This window comes from Tamandua tetradactyla, chromosome 14 (assembly GCF_023851605.1).
Source record: "Tamandua tetradactyla isolate mTamTet1 chromosome 14, mTamTet1.pri, whole genome shotgun sequence".
NCBI classification, from domain to species: Eukaryota; Metazoa; Chordata; class Mammalia; order Pilosa; family Myrmecophagidae; genus Tamandua; species Tamandua tetradactyla.
This window is the reverse complement of record NC_135340.1, coordinates 74007822-74026050: the sequence shown is the minus strand read 5'-3', so window position 1 is coordinate 74026050 and position 18229 is coordinate 74007822. Positions and strand designations below refer to the sequence as shown.

At 38.1% G+C, this 18229-nt stretch overlaps 1 protein-coding gene and 1 long non-coding RNA gene across 2 annotated transcripts in view; one reads left to right on the top strand and one right to left on the bottom strand.

The window, feature by feature from the left end:
- LIPC (lipase C, hepatic type) overlaps positions 1-16877 on the bottom strand; it is a 184504-nt gene extending 167627 nt beyond the window's left edge. The window contains exon 1 of the mRNA XM_077128030.1: positions 16616-16877. The gene's annotated coding sequence lies outside the window, so the exon portion shown is untranslated. The remainder of the gene's footprint in view (positions 1-16615) is intronic.
- The window catches only part of LOC143656177 (uncharacterized), a 124626-nt gene that overhangs the window by 30781 nt on the left and 75616 nt on the right, over positions 1-18229 (top strand). The window lies entirely within an intron of this gene.

The following is an 18229-nucleotide window of genomic DNA, read 5'->3' as shown; positions in this document are numbered from 1 at the left end:
CACCATTTTCATGGTTCCACTCTCTCCAAACACTGGGGCCACACCCAGGCTGTCTGCCATCTCTGGGGCACATGCTCAACTCCTCTATATGGTGGCAGCCAGTCTCTCCCCAATCCCTAAGGAATGTGCTCCACTCTCTCCAAGTGCTGAGGCAGCAAAACTCTTCCACTGCAGTGAACTGGAAAGCCCACCCTCTGCCTTTGGGCAAACTCACCCTCTCCATGTGTTTAGGTGGGTCTGCTCTCTTGGCCCAAGGGCTTCTTGACTTCAGACCCCAGCCTCCATGGTTCTGCCCCTGAAGACATTTTACCTTCACTTTTGCTCTTTCAGACCCCTCCAGTTGAGACTGGCAGTGGTTCCATTTATATAGGTCTCACAGCACTCTTGTTGACTTTCTATGTAGTAACCAAGGATTTTGCCCATCAGACATAAGGAGTTTCCACAAATCCTTCCTGGGTAACTCATTCTCCAATCTGGCGTTTTCTAAAATAGTTGACTGATTCTACATTTGGCCAAATCCTTACATGGGGCACTATACTCTGGGGTCTCCCTTCCTGGAAGCCCAGAAATTTCTGGAACATCAGTTTCTGGTTTCTTTGTACCCAAGAGTTCAGTTCTCAGTTTATCTCTTTCTGTTGCATTTCACTATAAGCTGCAAGGAGAAACCAGGCTGCCTTATCCAAATTTAATCTGGAAATCTATTCCATGAAATATCCAAGTTCATGGTTTTTAAAATCTGCCTTCCATCTAAAGCTAGCATCAGTTTGATAAATTTTCTGCAACTTTAAAACAAGTATCTACCTTCTAATTTGCCATAACACATTCCTCATTTCTGTCTAGAACCTTATTAGTGGTATCTTTAGAGTCCATATTTCTACCAACAGTCTCTTCAAAGCATTTTAAGCCTTCTCTATCAAGCTTCTCACAACTCCTCCAAAATCTTCCTCTTATCCATTTAAAAAGCTATTCTAACATGTTTGGTATTTGCAAACTGCAGCAGCACCCCACTTCTCTGGTACCAAAATCTATTCTAGTTTGCCAGCTGCTGGAATGTGATATACCAGAAACAGAATGGTTTTTAAAAGGGGGGAATTTATTAAGTTGCAAGTTTATAGTTCTAAAGCAATGAAAATGTCTAAATTAAACCAAGGATATACAAATGTCCAATCTAAGGCATCCAGGGAAAGATAACTTAGTTCAAAGAGGCTGATGACATTCAGGGTTTCTCTCTCAACTGGAAAGGCATATGGCAAACATGGCAACATCTGCTAGCTTTCTCTTCAGGCTTCTTGTTTCATGAAGTTCCCCTGGGGGCATTTTCCTTCACCTCCAAAGGTCTCTGGCTGCCTGGGCTCTGTAGCTTTTGCCTTCCTTCTTTTTTCATATAGACATTTAGGGCAATAAATTTCCCTCTCAGCTCTGCCTTTGCTGTGCCCATAAGTTTTGATATATTGTGCTTTCATTTTCATTTACATTGGGGTATTTACTGATTTCTTTTGTAATTTCTTTCTTGACCTTCTGGTTGTTTAAGAGTAGGTTGTTTAGCTTCCATATATTTGTGAATTTTCTGGCCCTCTGCCTGTCATTGATTTTCAGCTTCATTCCCATTATGATTTGACAAACTGTTTTATATAATTTCTTCTTCTTCTTTTTTTTTTTTTTGCATGGGCAGGCTCCAGGAATCTAACCCATGTCTCCAGAATGGCAGGTGAGAACTCTGCCACTGACTCACCATGGCTCACCCAATTTTGTTTAATTGCAATCTTTTAAAATTTATTGATACTTGCTTTGTGACCCAGCATATGGTCTATCCTTGAAAATGATCTATACATACTTGAGAAAAATATATCCTGCTGCTGTATGGTGCAATGTTCCATAAATGTCTGTTAAGTCTAGTTCATTGATCATATTATTCAAAATCTGTTTCCTTATTGATTCTCTATCTAGATGTTATGTCCATTGATGAGAGCAGGTAATTGAAATCTCCAACTATTATTGTAGAGGTGTCTGCTACTTGTCCTTTCAGTGTTGTTTGTTTGACTTTTGTATTTTGGAGTACTCTGGCTCAGTGCATAAATATTTATGATTGCTATGTCTTCTTGTTGAATTGTTCTTTTTATTAATGCATAGTGTCCTTCTCTGTCTCTTTTAATTGTTTTATATTTAAAGTCTAATTTGTCATATATTAGTATAGCTGCCGCTAGTCTTTTCTGGTTGTTGTTTGTGAAATACCTTTTCCAACCTTTCACTTTCAATCTGTTTTTGTCCTTGGGTCTAAAGTGAGTCTCCTGTAGACAGCGTATAGTTGGGTCCTGTTTTTTAAATCCATCCAACAAGTCTAAGTAATTTGATTGGAGAGTTTAATCCATTAACATTTAATATTATTACTGTAAAGCCTGTACTTTCTTCTTCCTTGCTGTCTTTTGGATCTTATATGTCGTGCCTTATTTTTTTCTGTTTTTACCTTTACTAATAGTCTTTATTTCTACCCTCTTCTCCAGATCCCTCTTGCTTGTCTTTTCTTATCTGCTTGAAGTTCTCCCTTTAGTATTTCTTGTGCAGCTGGTTTGGTCTCTTAGCTACAAATTTTCCCAGTGACTGTCTGAAAATATTTTAATTTCTCCCTTTTTTTTTTTTTTTTTTTTTGTTTTTTGGCATGGGAATCAAACCCAGATCTCTGGCATGGCAGGCGAGAATTCTGTCACTGAGCCACCATTGCACTGCCCTCTCCCTCATTTGTTTGTTTTTAGGTGCATAGGAAGTGAGCATTCTACCACTGAACCACCTGTGCACCCTTTTTTTAACTAACTTTCTTTTTCTTTCCCTCATTTTTGAAGGACAATTTTGCTGGGCATAGAATTCCTGGTTGGCACTTTTTCTCTTTCAGAGTCTGAAATACATCATACTAGTACTTTCTCAGCACCATGGTTTCTGCTGAGGAATTCACATATTGTCTTATTGAGCTTCCCTTATATGTGATGGACTGATTTTCTTTTGTTGCTTTCAAAATTCTCTCTTTGTCTTTGTGCTGGTTTGAATCTGTTGTGAACCTCAGAAAAGCCAAGTTCTTTAATTCTCATTCAATATTGCTGGTTGGGAACTTTTTGATTATTTCTATGGAGATGTGACCCACCCAACTGTGAATGGTAACTTTTGATTAGATGTGTCTCTACCCATTCAAGATGGGGTCACTTCCTGGAGCCTTTTAAGAGGGAACCATTTTGAAAAAAGCTTCAGAGCCACAAGAGCCCATGTAGCCAGCGACCTTTGGAGATGAAGAAGGAAAACACTTCCAGGGAGCTTCCTGGAATAAGAAGCCAAGAAATCAAGCAAACAGACTTTGCCATGTGCCCTTTCAGCTGAGAGAGAAACCCCAAACTTCATCAGCCTTTTTTGAGTGCAAGTAACCTCTTGTCTGGTGCCTCAGTTTGGACATTTTTATAGCCTTGCCTTAATTTGGACATTTTTACAGCCTTAGAATTGTAAACTTGCAACTTAATAAATTCCCCCTTTTAAAAGCTATTCCACTTCTGGAATATCACATTCCAGCAGCTTTCAAACTAGAATAGTCTTTGACTTTGACAATCTGATTAGTAAGTGTCTTGGAGAAGGTCTATTTGGATATATTCTGTTAGGGATACACTGTACTTCTTGGATCTGTAATTTTATGTCTTTCATAAGAGATAGGAATTTTCTGTGATTACTTCCTCCATAGTCTTTCTGCTCTTTCCCCCTTCTCTTCTCCTTTTGGAACTCCCAAAACATGTATATTTATGCACTTCATATTGTCATTCAATTCCATGAGACCCTGCTTATTTCCATTTTTTCCTTATCATTTCTTTTGTGTGCAAGATTTCAGATATCCTATCCTCTAATTCATTGATACGTTCTTTCCCCTCTTCAAATCTACTGTTGTAGGTCTCTATGGTTTTTTAATTCCTTCTATTGTGCCTTTCATTCCCATAAGTTCTGTGATTTGTTTTTTTTTTTCAAAATTTCAAGTTCTTCTTTATATTTACCCAATGTCTTCTTTATATCCTTCTTTTCTTTTGCCATATCTTCCCTTAACTCATTGATTTGAGTTTTGATGAGATTTTGCATGTCTGTCCGGACATTTTGAATTAGTTATTTCAACTCCTGTATCTCATTTGGAATGTTGGTTTGTTCCATTGGCTGGGCCCTACCTTTGATTTTCCTAATATAACTCATTACTTTTTGCTGGCATCTAGGCATTTGATTCCTTAATTAGTCTATTCTGTAGGTTGCTTTCACTCTTTTACCTAGGATTTTCTTGTTGAATAGCTTTGTTCTCTATCTGCTCTTTGGTGTTCAGTTCAACTTATTCTAGACCTCTAGCCTAGGTTCTGTTTGATCAGAATTTATCAGCTTTTGCTTTTCTGTTTCTTGCCCTGCCTATTTAGAACCTGTTTTTGAGGAGAGTCCCTTCAGATATAATTGACCCCAGGAAGATTTTCCCAGACCAGACAGGACCATGTCTCAGAAGGAGAGAGCAGTTAGTACAAGTATCCCTGAAGGTGAGACCCAGCAAGTTGTCAGATTTTTCTATGAAGCTTCTAGACCCTGTTTTTCCCATCCTTCTTAGCATGTGGTGCTTGTCTGCCTCCAGCTTCCCACCAGTGTAAAGTGATGCAATATTTTTAATTTCAGCAGCCTCTCCCTGACAATGGTGTGGTTGAGATAGAGGCTCAGATAGAGGGTGGACTTATGTTGCTTCTGTTTTGCAGCCTTGAATTCCCTGAAGGAAGATTGCCACTTGAGCTAGGCCTCACCCCTTTTTTATTGGGGAAGATACATTATTTAGGGAACTGTCCTCATTCACCTGATAATTTATTTTGTCTTTCAAACATGTCTTAATTCCACCCTAGCCTGGGGCAGTGCTGAGGCTTGAGAGTATTTGCAGTTCTATCTAATCAGCTGTTATGAAGTAAAAAAATAGAGCCTTTTCAGCACCAGACCCCAGCTCCCCTGGTTTGCCAATCAAGAGCTGGAGTTAGTATGTGGCGCTATGTGTCTCCACACTCTACATGCCTCCTTTTCTTAGGGTCCAGCCCTTTTGCAGTATTTTGTGCTGTCTAACTCAAAAAGCATCTTTTTTTTTTCTTTTCTTTTCTTTTTTCAGTCAGCCCCACTCCCTCTATGCCAGAGTGAAAACTTCTGTTTCCTTTAATGCTTACTCCAGGTTTATCTGTGCTCAGAATCTGTTTTCAGCAGTCTGAATTTGTTAACTAATTCTGTAATTGGAGTTTGGTTGAGCTAACTTCTTTGCTATTAGTAAAGTCTGTTTCATTTCCCCTCAGGAAACTAGCTTGCTGTGCCTGTGGGGGAGGAGTGCTGACCTCATGGCTTGGGAGACTTCCAGTTCTGTGTGAGATCTCGGCTGTTCCACCCATGCCAGACTGGTGTCCACTGTGTGTCTGGTCACTGCTATCCCTCCAACAGTTGTTCCATACAGTTCTTGGCTATTTGCCAGCTGCCCTGGAGGATAAACTAAATTCCATACCTCACTATGCCACCATCTTCATTTCTCTGAGATAATATTTTGAGATATAAACATAATGTTATTTTCCTATTGCTCCCCTTTCTACTCAAAAACCTGCACATATTTTTTCTTCCCAAAATCTAGGAACTTAGGGCAAGTGGATTCTAACCAATAAAACACAAACAAAAGGTTAAAAATATTTTTAAGGAATGCGAAGGGAGAAGGACACTTCCTACCTCCCATTACTGAAAAAAAAAGTCTCTTGGGCTTTGGAGATGGGTGATGGAGTGCAAGAATTTCCGTGGGCCTGAGAGCAGAGGAGACCTTCTAAAAGTTCTGCTAGTAGGTGGTAGGAACCCAGAGAGGAAATGACTGTGTGTTGGCAGGTTGGCAAAGATCCCTCTGTGTTGATTAGGGTGGAAGCAGCAGTGAACCTCCAGGCAGACAGGCCACCTAGATGGGGAGGAGGGGCCTCTTGGTGGCCCCCTGTATGGACTAATGAAGAGAACCAGGTGCTTACCTTCCAACCCATGCCTGAGTATTGTGTCTGTTCCAGAACTTTGGCATAACTGAGGAGAGGGCATGTGGGCAAGGGGTGGGGAAGAGAATACAAGAAGGCTAGAAAATAGGGGTTTGGAGCCAATAATTCAGATGGATCATTAAAAATAAAGAAATTTCTTGCAGATCATAATATGTGGACCAAGATTTTTACCTTCTACAAACATGGGTATGTCATGAGGTTTAGCAATTTGTAGTCAAGTGCCCAACCAACTGCCTGGCTCATAGTAGAGGTTCAATAAATTATAGTGACTTATTTTGGAGGCAATGTGCTTAGTGGTCAAGAATTCAGTCTTTGGAATCAGACAGATCCAGGTTGAAAGCCCTCACCTATCACTTACTAGCTGGTGATCTTGAGTAACACATTAACTTTCTGAGCTGCAGTTTCCCTCATCTGTAAAATTTAACAATACCTACCTGAATGGGTTAAATGAGATAATGCACATAAAGCCCTCAGTAATCCTAGCAAATAGGGACAAATAAATGCTAACTAATATTATTGTTTTAATTATCTTTAATTCATGTAGGGAAACAAGAGGATGTCCAGGAAGCAGATAAGTACAAAACCACAGTGATAAAATTTTAGTGAAAAATGAAGGGAGTAAGAACCAGTGGCTCTAAAGCCCAAGTGAGTATCAGAGTCACTGTCAGCTGGGTAGCTCTGAAAAAGGGCAAGTTATTGAACTCATTCCCCAAACAATAGAATAAAAAGGTCTAGGGATGGGTCTAGGAAAATCATCATTTTTATCAAGTTCTCCCAGTTATTCTTGGTGATATGAAATTTGAGAACCATTGCCTCAGAGTACACTTGAGCAATCTATTGGGGCACAAGAAGAAAATAATAGACTTTTCAGGTCTCTTATGTTTCTGTGTGTCTGTATAATGTTTATAATATGTTAGTACTGTATTATTGGTATATAATACTATAAAATATATTAATACCATATAATTTTTAAGCAAATATTCATATATTGGGCATACTCAATTTTCAAAAAACTGATATAGAGGTGCTCCTTGCAGAAAAAGTGGGGACTCTGCCTTAGTGAGATGAAATGGTTTCCTAGAATCTGGTTGATTCTATCATTTCATCTGAAATGTCAGTAGCTCCATTAGTGAGATCTTTGTTCATTTCATCCCTGGAAATCTTAGCAGGTTGTGAGGGTTCTTCATTTCTCATGAGCTGAAAGGGAACAAGTCTGAGCCCCTCAAAAGCTGGTGCCTCCAGAGGAGTTATTGGCACCTCCCATGTCAGTAAAGCTCAGTGGTATCTTCCTGAGCAATCCTTTACAACTTTTTAATTTGGGTGATACTGCACTTTGGTCTGTAATCTTAAAATAATAATGGTTTTATAATTAGATTTTTAAAAATTGCCCAGTTCTTGTTCTTTTAATTTGAAGAGGTTCTGGAAGAAATAGAGATTTCAAGAGTCTGGCATTTGATGACCTGGAATGTAACCTCTATTTGTAGTATAATGGTGATAAGGAAGTTAATCCAAAGAAAAGAAATAAATATGTTACAGGGATAAAGAGGGCATGTCCCGGGAGGGTGAAGACAAGGGATCAAGGTGAAGCTTAATGATGAGAAAAATAGGGTTTTATATTCAAAACCAGATGTTCTTCTTTTCGACTTTAGGAACTGGGCAAACCTGAGTATGGCAGCCTCTAGTTGGAGTTCTAAGAAGGAGTAACCACAGCAGTAGCACTTGGGTTGGGGCTATTCTCTTCCTAATTGTCCAGGTGAACTTTAGAGAGATTAAGAACTAGCACAGGAAGATGAAGGTATAATGATATAGCTTTGCAATGTGACTGTGTGATTGTGAAAACCTTGTGTCTGATGCTCCTTTTATCTATGGTATGGACAGATGAGGAAAAAAATATGGATTAAAAATAAATAAATAATAGGGGGAACAAATGTTAAAATAAATTGAGTAGATTGAAATACTAGTGATCAATGAAAGAGCATGGCAAGGGGTATAGAAAAAAGCAGGGAAAACAGGTTAAAATATATTGAGTAGATGGAAATACTAGTGGTCAATGAAGGGGGTGGTAAGGGGTATGGCATGTATGAGTTTTCTCTTTTTCCTTTTTATTTCTTTTTCTGGAATGAGGCAAATGTTCTAAAAAATGATCATAGTGATGAATATATTACTATGTGATGATATTGTTTGTGAGCCATTGACTGTACACCATATACGAAATGTTTGTATATTAAGAATGCTCATGTTTGTATGTTGTTTTGGCATGTCAATTAAAAAAAGAAAGAACTAGCACATCACCTCCCCAGCAAAAGGCTGAGAGGGAAGACCTTATTACTGTGTGAATCCAGGGTTAGCTCTCCTAACCACCACAAACCCTTAACTCCTTCATATCTTGCTTTCTCCAGGCTTCCCCACATCTCAGCTCTATTCCATTTCCAAGATGAAATGTATGAAGTTTGTAGTATCATGTCATTGGAAAATGACTCTACCCTCTTTTACTCCTGCCAGAGACCAAGCTGCCGCAGTGAAAATAGCCAAGTTTCACTGGGTCACTGATCAATGTGTGCACATTTTTAAAAAATATGGAAATATGGTAAAAATAAGTAGGGATACCTCATTACTTTGAATTGGCTTGGAACATGTCCTTATTTGGAAAAGATAAGTTTAAAGTTTAAACTTTTCCTTATCTTTGTTTTAAAAAAGACTAGTAAACAAATGCAAGGTAAAAAAAAGATGGCAGAGGATATTTTAGACTATCTGAAAGAATGAAGTGTTTCAAGCATTGCAAGTGAATATTTATTCACCCAAGGTTGATCGTGACTGTTGAGTAGGGAGGGCTGCAGTCACATGGGCTCTGCCCTTGTGTGACCTTGGGGAAATTATGCAACCAGTCAGAGCAACATGTGGGATGCTTTGATATGCTTTGAAAATTCTGTTAAAAGACAATTTTTAAAAAAAGACAATATCATGATTCTCATTCAGATATGAAAGTGAACACATGGTAAATGTTTTTTTTAACTCATTAATGAGAAACTGGTAAGGGTGTAACAACCAGTTAAAAGGAGAAGCCAAAAAAATTCCAAATTTATATGGATAAAGAAACGTTGAAATGAATATGCAAATGGGGGCAAAACTGGCTTTTCCACAGCAGGAGGAGAGACATCAGTTGAACCTCCACAAACAGGACAAAATTTGCATCTTGGCATTGCTATTAGGATCTACAATTTAAGGAGTTGTAAAATAGCTCAAGGAAATGACCGCTAGCATCAGACAATCCATGAAGACTGTGCAGTGTGTAGACAACGCATAGTTTCCCACTAAAGCACATTTTTTCTGGACAATTCCAATTGTTGAAGAAAAGACAAAAAGCATTTAGCTACAGAATTCTAAAGATAACGGAATAGGTTTCCTTCTAGAAGAAAGGCTGTCACTGTATAGTTGTCTGTTGAGTGAAGGCTCTGTGATTGGAGAACTGGTTTTCCATGCTGGTTTCTCTCTTTTTACACATTAACTCATGTTGTTTAATGTATTTGTGCCTCAATTTCCTTGTATTAAAATAAGGATACTAATAGTATTTATCTATGGGTTTGGGGAGGATTGGACAAGGAAATCCATAGACAAAGCTTACCACATTGCCCAGCATAATATATGTTGATATGTACCATCTATTATTTTTATATACTACAATCTTTCATCATACTTTTTATTTCTCCTCTTCCTTACATGTTCTTTTCCTTCTAAATGGAAGGAAATGACCAATGAACAACAGAAGTATTCTTAGTGTATGTTTTTTTTAATGTATCTCTTGGGTCTATGTTTCTTGTTTTTGATTTTGAAATTAACTGGGTAAGTTGTTTCCTATTTAGAAAAGTAAAGCTTTCCCTCCATCCCCACCAAATATTTGCTTTCTAATATTTTTGAATAATTTCCATTACCTATCTTTGGCCAGCGAGCTCTTGATTTAAATTTAAAAAGTGGTTTGTTTTCTCAGCATATACAGCCATGGACATAGAAAACACAAGCTCTTTGAATGGGCAGGGCCCTGGGCGGGCGGGCTCCGGATGTCCACACTCTCGAGGTGAGTCACTGCAGCTGGGAGCTGCGCGGTGGGTTCTGACTCCTCAAATCTGTCCGTGGGCCAAGTTGTGTCCCTGGGGGGCAGGGCACCCACGGCATCAGGAAAAGCCCAGCCCTGCCCAGAGGAGTGAATGCAAACCTACCCTCAGGACGCTTGCTTTTCCCCTTTGTGTCCAGCTGGGGTGGGGGCTGGGTGTATTTTCATCTCTTCACCCCCAATGGGGAATTCTGGCATGTCATAGGGACAGGATGCCTACAGAGATTTCACCCTATCCCCATCCCCATTTCAGTTCGCAATGAAAAGCTTTCAGATTATTCAGGTGAACCTTCAGGCCTCCCCACCTTTTTGCAGACACTTTGAAGGAGGGTTTGCTCTGAACAAGGCAGGCTGGAAGAGCTGTTACCGCTAGGCAGAGTCCAGGCATAGGACAAAACATGTCTAGGCTTCCTTTAAATTTATGGCAATGGTAGTGATACCCTGGAGAGAGCCATTTTTTGCTCTATAGTTCCACTCTTATCACCTGATCTGTCAAGCTACGCGGATTCTCGGGAGAGCAAAACATTAGGAAACGGCTGTGATTAGATCTCAGAGGTCACTTAGTGTGTAATTGGGATTTCTGAGATGGGAAGAGAATGCAGTCAGATTTACACAGGCCTCTGTAAAAAAAAAAAAAAAAAAAAAAAAGACTATTTCTTTTTTCTACAGTGTCATCTCTGAGGCAGGATGGCTTGTTTCAGCTCTTGATAGAAAAGTAACTTCCCATGTCCATTTTTTATAAGCTGCGTACAAACAAGGAGGGTAAATGGCAGGCTGCTACTAACAGTAGAAAGACCTGCTTTGGGCAAAACTGGAGTCATGGGGGGGGGATGGGTTGAAGGCAGAGGATGTGGGTTTGGGCCCGGCTCTGCCTTAGGTAAGTGGTACCCGCTATACTATGGGGATGCTAGTACCTGGGATTCCTACCTCAGAAGGTCATGAGAATGATAGTGCATGTTCACCCCCAACCCCCTTTTAAGGAATAAAGGGACCCATATGAGGCCTTTGTGAGCCCCAAACTGGGGCGATGAGTACGTTTGTGGGACGCAGACATCTAGGGAGACTTGGTCCCTAGAAGTTCTGCTTCCTCACTTTGGCCAAGAGACATCTGTGGTACCCCAAGGGGTTGGGGTGGCCACTAGCGGAAGGAAAGTTCTGGCTCCTGGCAGGTCACGGTTCTTGGAGAAGGCGTGGAGGGAGCTCTGAGATGCCCACTTTCAGTTGTCGGCCAGCTTCTGCAGTGAGGCCGAAGCATGACTGGTTTGCTTCACAAAAATAATGACCTCAGACTTTGAGGTGGGGGTCAGGGACAGCTGCAATCTGGCAGCCATATGGATGAACTGAAGGCTACTGTTATTAGGGAATTTCTGGGGGCCTCACTGGTACTCCTCAGCTGATGAAGCCTGGCTTATATTCAGTTACTTCTGTAATCCTACAACTCCTCTAATAAAAAAAATTAAATAAAAAAAATAACGATAAAGCTTGCTTAAAAAAAAATAACGATAAAACTGCTCAACATACCAAAAAAACCTCTGCTCTGGCCTGCTTTCTTCCTGGAGACCCTCATGGAGAGAGGTCTACTGGGCTGGCTGGATCTGTTTGGAGTCCTCAGCATGTCGATGAGATCCCCTCAACAGGGCATGTGGATGGAAGAGAGGCGTCCAAAGACTGAGTCTTGAGCATTCCCACATTTAGATTCAAGGAGAGCAGGAGGGACCTTTCTGCTTTGGCCAAATTATGTCTTAAAAATAATTTCTTAACAGTAGCATTTCTGGCCAAAAAGTGTGAGAAAAGTGGTTGTAAACGAATGTATGATTCAGAATCTGGGCAACTTGACCATCATTAGATGTTAGCACTCATGTTTCTTTTTGTTGATGTTCCTCTAGCATATGGAAATTGTCATCATTAGCCTGTTTCATTTACATTTCTTTGATTTCTGGTGAGAGTTAACATTTTCCCACTATGCTTGTCTATTAATTGCATTTCCCTCTGGGAAGGTCTTACCTTCCACCCATTTATCTTTTGGCATGTTGTCATTTATTTCACAAATTTGAATTAGTTATGAATGATAGATCTTAATTCTCTGTAACGTTTGATAAAAATATTTCCCTCTCTGAAAGGAAACCTTTAGTAATGCCAGTTTTTATCATGCAATCATTTCAATCACTTCAAAGCTGAGAAAGTTAAAATTCCCCCAGAGAGCTGATAAACACTTTTTATAATGTTCTGCAAATTCTTCCATAATTAGATTTTATATTTAAATCTTTAATCAACCAAAGCTTACTTTGGTGAGTGTTTTCTTTTTAATATTTTTTTTATTGTAGAAATAAAAGGTGTATGTATTATTGCAAAATAGGAAAATAAAGAAGAGCAAAAAGAAAAGCATAAAAAGATCCATAATTTTACCATCCAGAGATAACCACTGACTGTTGATATTTTTACATGGCTACCTACAAATTATTTTTTCTTGTGCATATATTTATGTTTAAAAATACAACTGCAAACATATTATACAAACCCTTTGCTAACTTGCTTTTTTTATTCAATAGCATGTAATGGTATACTTCATGTTAAAGTACTGCATTCTACGATTGTATCATAATTGACTTAATTTATTATTGTTGTTCATTTACTTTAATGTACTTATGGACAATGCTACTATAAAAATACTCAGGCATAAATCTTGATCCACATTTCTAATTATTTTCTGTGCATAAATTCCTTAAAATGAAATTTCTGAGGCGAAGGTTATATACCTTTTTTTCCTTTTTCATATGTACTGCTAAGTAGATTTGTATCATTTTAAATTCTTTCTCAGCAGTGCTTTCCTCTTCTTCCCCATCCTTTATCTTTATCAATACTAGCTATTAACATTTTCCTAATTTCATGCTAAACTAATAAGCCAAATGGTATCTGTACATTTGAATTAGTTTTTATTTTATTACTTGTGAATTAAAGTTGAATTCACCATCACTTCCAATTTTACTGCATAGCTTAATTTCTTCATGAATTACCTGATCATGTTGTTCACATATTTTTTAAACAATTGGAGAATTCATTTTAAAAAATAATTATTATTTCAAGCACACAGTGTAACGCACACCTGCTACCCAGGTCCATTAAATTCTAATATTTTGCCATTTATGCTTCCCATTTTTGTCAAGAAATAGAATACGTGTATAGCTATAATCCTCTTCCCAAACATAATCTCATTTTTGCCTCTTCAGGGTTATTTCTATCTTGAATTTGTTGTCATTCTCATCCATGTTTCTATGTGTTTGCAGTACATATAGGTTTCTATAAAAATAAATAGGATCATTTTGTATATTTTCAAACTCTTATGCTTTATCTATCCATGTTAAACATGCTTTTAAATTAGCATTATATTTTTGAGATTTTTTTCTATTGATAAAACTGCTGTAAATGTACCTATTGTATATCTACAACACAATTTGTCCTTCTGTTGATGAATATTTGTGTTGTTTATATTTTTTCCCTGTTACAAACAAAATTGCATTGGGCACAATGAGAGCATCTAGAGTTTACTACTAGAGGTAAAATGGCTGGGAAGACAGTTGGGCAGTTCCTCAGAAAGTTAAATACAGAATTACCATAAGACTCAGCAATCCCCCAAAGAACTGAAAGCAGGGACTCAAATTTGCACCCTGATGTTGGTAACAGCATTGTTCCCAATTGCCCAAAGATGGAAGCGACCTAAGTGTCCATTAGCAGGTGAATGGATAAGCCAAATGTGGTATGTACATGTAATGGAAAGTATTCAGCCATAAAAAGGAATGAAGTTCTGCTACATGCGGCAACATGGATAAACCTTGAAGACATCATGTTGAGTGAAATAAGCCAAACACAAAAATACAAATATTGTATGACCTCATTGATAGGAAATAATTAGAGTAAGCAAACTCACAGAGTCAGAAACTAGAATACAGGAGACCAGGGACCGTGATGGGAGTAGAGAATGGGGAGTTAATGCTTAAATAGTACAGAATTTCTATTTGGGGAGATGGAAAAGTTTTGGTAATGCCTAGTGGTGGTGGTAGCATAACATTCTGAACTTAGTTAACAGCACTGAATTATATATTTGAATGTGTTAAAAGGGGAAATTTTAGATTGTATATATGTTACTAGAGTAAAATTAAAAAAAAAATCATAGGAATGTACAACACAATGAACCCTTAAATTAACTGTGGATTATAGTCATTAATAAACTTTTAATAATATGCTTTCATCAATTGCAACAAGATACCATGCTAATGCAAGATGTTAATAATAAGGAAAGTATATGGGAACTCTGTATTTTCTGCATGATTTTTCTGTAATCCTACAACTCCTCTAAAAAAAAATTTCCCACTTGGCCCAGTTACTTTGGAGAGTATTTGGTTGCTGCTGTTAGAAGTTGTAACCTTTTTATTTGTTTTTGCTCTGCATCTTCATGTTTATATAATTTCAAACCTACAGAAATGGTAAAAGAATAGTAAGAGTAACTCCTATATGCCTTTTACTCAAATTCAGCTGTTTATATTTTGCCCTGATTGTTTTATCATTCACTTCCTAGGTATATGCATTTCTTTACTGATCCTTGGAAAATAATTTGCATAATTCAGTGAAGACAAAGACATGTTCTCTATAAACATAGGGACTTAACAGTTATCAAAATTGGGAGATTTCATGTTGATACAATAGCATTATCTAATCTCATTCTCCATATTCCAAGTACAAATTATCTCAATAATATTTGTGTGTGTGTGTGTGTGTGTGCATGTGTGCCTTTGGTTATATAGAGATAAATTATATACAGACAGAGAGAGAGTTAGGAGAGTATTTTAGTATAATAATGACAATGACAACTGAAATTGCTGTATGTCTACAGAAACCATTATTCATAGAACACCCAATATATTAATATCTACTGTCTTCTTGTGCTGTGTTCTAGAAAAGTTATTTTCACATTTATTATTGTTTTATCATGCACTTCCTACAAATTCATCGAAAAATTACAGACAATGAAAGCAAAGCAGAATTCACCAGAAATTCCACAGCACAGAGCTGCCCACTGTTAGCATATAGATGTATGCCTTCTAGAATTTGATTTCAACTAACAAAAATCCTAGACTTTTTCCAAGTTAAATAAGAGTACATTAAAAACAGGGTCATAGTCAGACTGTATGTTTTATGGCTTTAAGTCTTAGCATTGCAGTATTTTATACTTTATAGCCAATCTTCGTAACAGCTTTGCAAAGCAGAGCCACATTTTTAGATGAGGAATCTGAGGTTCAGAGAGGTTTGATAAATTGCCCCAGGTCACAGAGAATTAAGGGATGGAGTTATAATCTGAGCCCCAGAGAATCTGCCCCTAAAGATTGGATTTCACACTGGATCAGAACTTCGCCCAAGGCCCCTTTCATTGTTTTTACTCACATCACTAACGTTTGGATTTATTACATTGTGGTGAGAACACGAATCTATGTATTTTCCCTCTGAATTCATTTTTTTGAGGCTTTGTGAAGAGTCAGTATATATGTACAATGTCCTATATTTTGAAAAAAATTGAACTAAAAATATACTGAGTGCAATTTCTTTTCATTGCTTCTATTTGTATTTGTATGGTATTCCTAACCTCTATGTTGTTTTAAAAATTTGTATGTATTTTTGTCCCATTTTCTATATCTTCTAAATTTTGGCTATTTGAATTTTGTCTATTTAATTTTTAAGACCGTTTAATTTTTATTGTAGCCTGATAATGAGTTAAATTAAATTTCTACTACAAATGTGTTTTTTTTTAATGATTCCATTTCTGTTTGCATTTTTGTTAATCCATGTCTTCACAGCTCCCCACTTATTGGCTTCAATATCTTATATGATACCAACCTTCCCAACTGTTTTCTTTTGTTAGGAGTTTGTTATGATAAAACTTTATTTTAGCATTTCTGTATCTTTTTATTATTGGTACCTACACTAAAGCAATAAACATATTGTTGGGTCTGCGTTTTACTCCAGTCTGGGAATTTGTCTTTGGAGAAGTGAATGGCCTAATAAGTGTACTACTTTCAGATGCAGTAGTGTAGCGCTTGCGAGGTGGGTTCTCACCTTCCAGCTCTGACTTGTGCAAGTTACTGAATTACTCTGTGAGGAAACTCTGGATTTCCTCCTCTTCAAAACTGTAGAAGTAAGAGTAGCAACATCCTAAATTGTTGTGGAGATTAAATGAGATGAAGGACATTCAAGAACACAAGCATAGTAAACTAATTATTTGTAAAACGTAATTGTCATTATTTTCTATGATAGACAACATGTCTGGAAATATCATTGAAAGCAAGTTTCTTGCAAACATCCTCTAAAGCAAGCTCCTTAAAACAAAGATCTATGCTCAAAGTGGGGATAATTAGCTCTATAATAATATTTTTTGGCCAGGTACAAATTTCTCTTTGAGATAATGGGAATAACTTACAATAAAAACTGCTGAGAAGCAGTGGTCCAAAAGCCCCTTAGATGCTCTCAGGTTTCAGTCCAACTTGTCGGTCTCCGCTCCTGGCTGCCCCGGGGAGCTTCACAGCGTGACTTAATTCAACCATGTTAGGAGTCAATGCCTTATTTTCAGTTAGTTAATTAAGTGTTTCAGTTGTGCAAATAGGTTACGTACTGTTGTGATGGATATTGAGGTTGCAGGCTGCAGCGTGTCCTGGCTCAGACAGGCTCAGAAAAACAGAAACCAAGAAAAATGAGCCAAGCAATGATGGATCTTCTACTTCCTGGATTGTGTAGCTTGCTTATCCAATAAGAGCGAATCTGGTGGGCAACTAGATGTGTGACTGACGTTAGCTTCTGGTTGTTTTTGCAGCAGCCTTCTACCCCTGCTATTAAAACTGCCAGAAAAATTGGCTCTCTAAACCGAACCGAATTCTTATTCACTTCAGTGCCTCAGGACCAAAATGTAGGCAGAGAGAAAAGATTAAAAAAAAGTCTGAGGCTTACATTAGAGCCCATTTTTAATTTTTAAAAAATGTTCTTGACATTTTAGGATCCAGGAAACAAAACAGACAATGCTATATTGCTGAATCGAGGTACAAATATTTTATAATATTTATAATTTGATAAGGTTCAGACTGATGTGATTTGGTTTTAGTTGTAGGAGCTTTAAATCTCTGAAAGTTTGTATTTGATCACTCGAGGGAGAGATGGGTCCATTTCCACCTGATTTAATAGAACGATTTCCTTAAACTTCTCTGATATTAAGAATCACCTGCCTCTCATTATGCATAACACTCCCAAGTCCCTCCCTGGAGATTCTCATTCAGTGGGTCTGGGATGGGGACTCGGATTAGTGTCCTGAACATTAGAGAAACTTGGGAGATATCTGAGCCAACTGAGGGAATAGGTCTGACTTTAGAATCAGACACCCCAGGGCTTACCTCCTGGGTCTTTGACTTTCTAGTTCTGTGGTCTTGCACAAATTACGTAACCTTCCTCAACCTCATCTCCAAAACGTGGGAGTTAAAAACATCTACCTCTTAATGTTGCTGAGAGGATTAAAATGACTCCAAAGTCCTTCACATGTCAGGCCCTTTTCTGGGTATTCCTAAAGCATTTCTACCTGGGTTGATTTGAACATTCCCTGAGAACTTGTTTAGAGCACAGGCATAATGGTTTTCTTTTCTTTTCTTTTTTTTTTTTTCACTGATACCCCCACCCCCACCCCCTTACTCAGCATGTATTTGTAATGTCTCTACTGTGTGTAAGATGCTGGGATTCCCAGCACTCACTAACCAGCTCCCTGACAGTATGGCATGTCTGCATGGCCCACCTCAGGTGTTTGAAGGGTCTGCCCAAGTTTCTGGCATGCGTAATGTCATTCTGCAGATCCCTCATTAAAGAGGGGCTTCCTGGGGCTAGGAATGCTATGTCCTTATCCTTCCCTCGTACCAGAGATAACAGTTTTTGTGAATCTAGGCATATTTATATAATTTTTCCTTCAACAGATTGTATACCTTTAAGTTACACCATTTGATTTTACACGGAATACATTCTAGGCGCTTTCCATCATGCACATTGATCTTTGTGTATC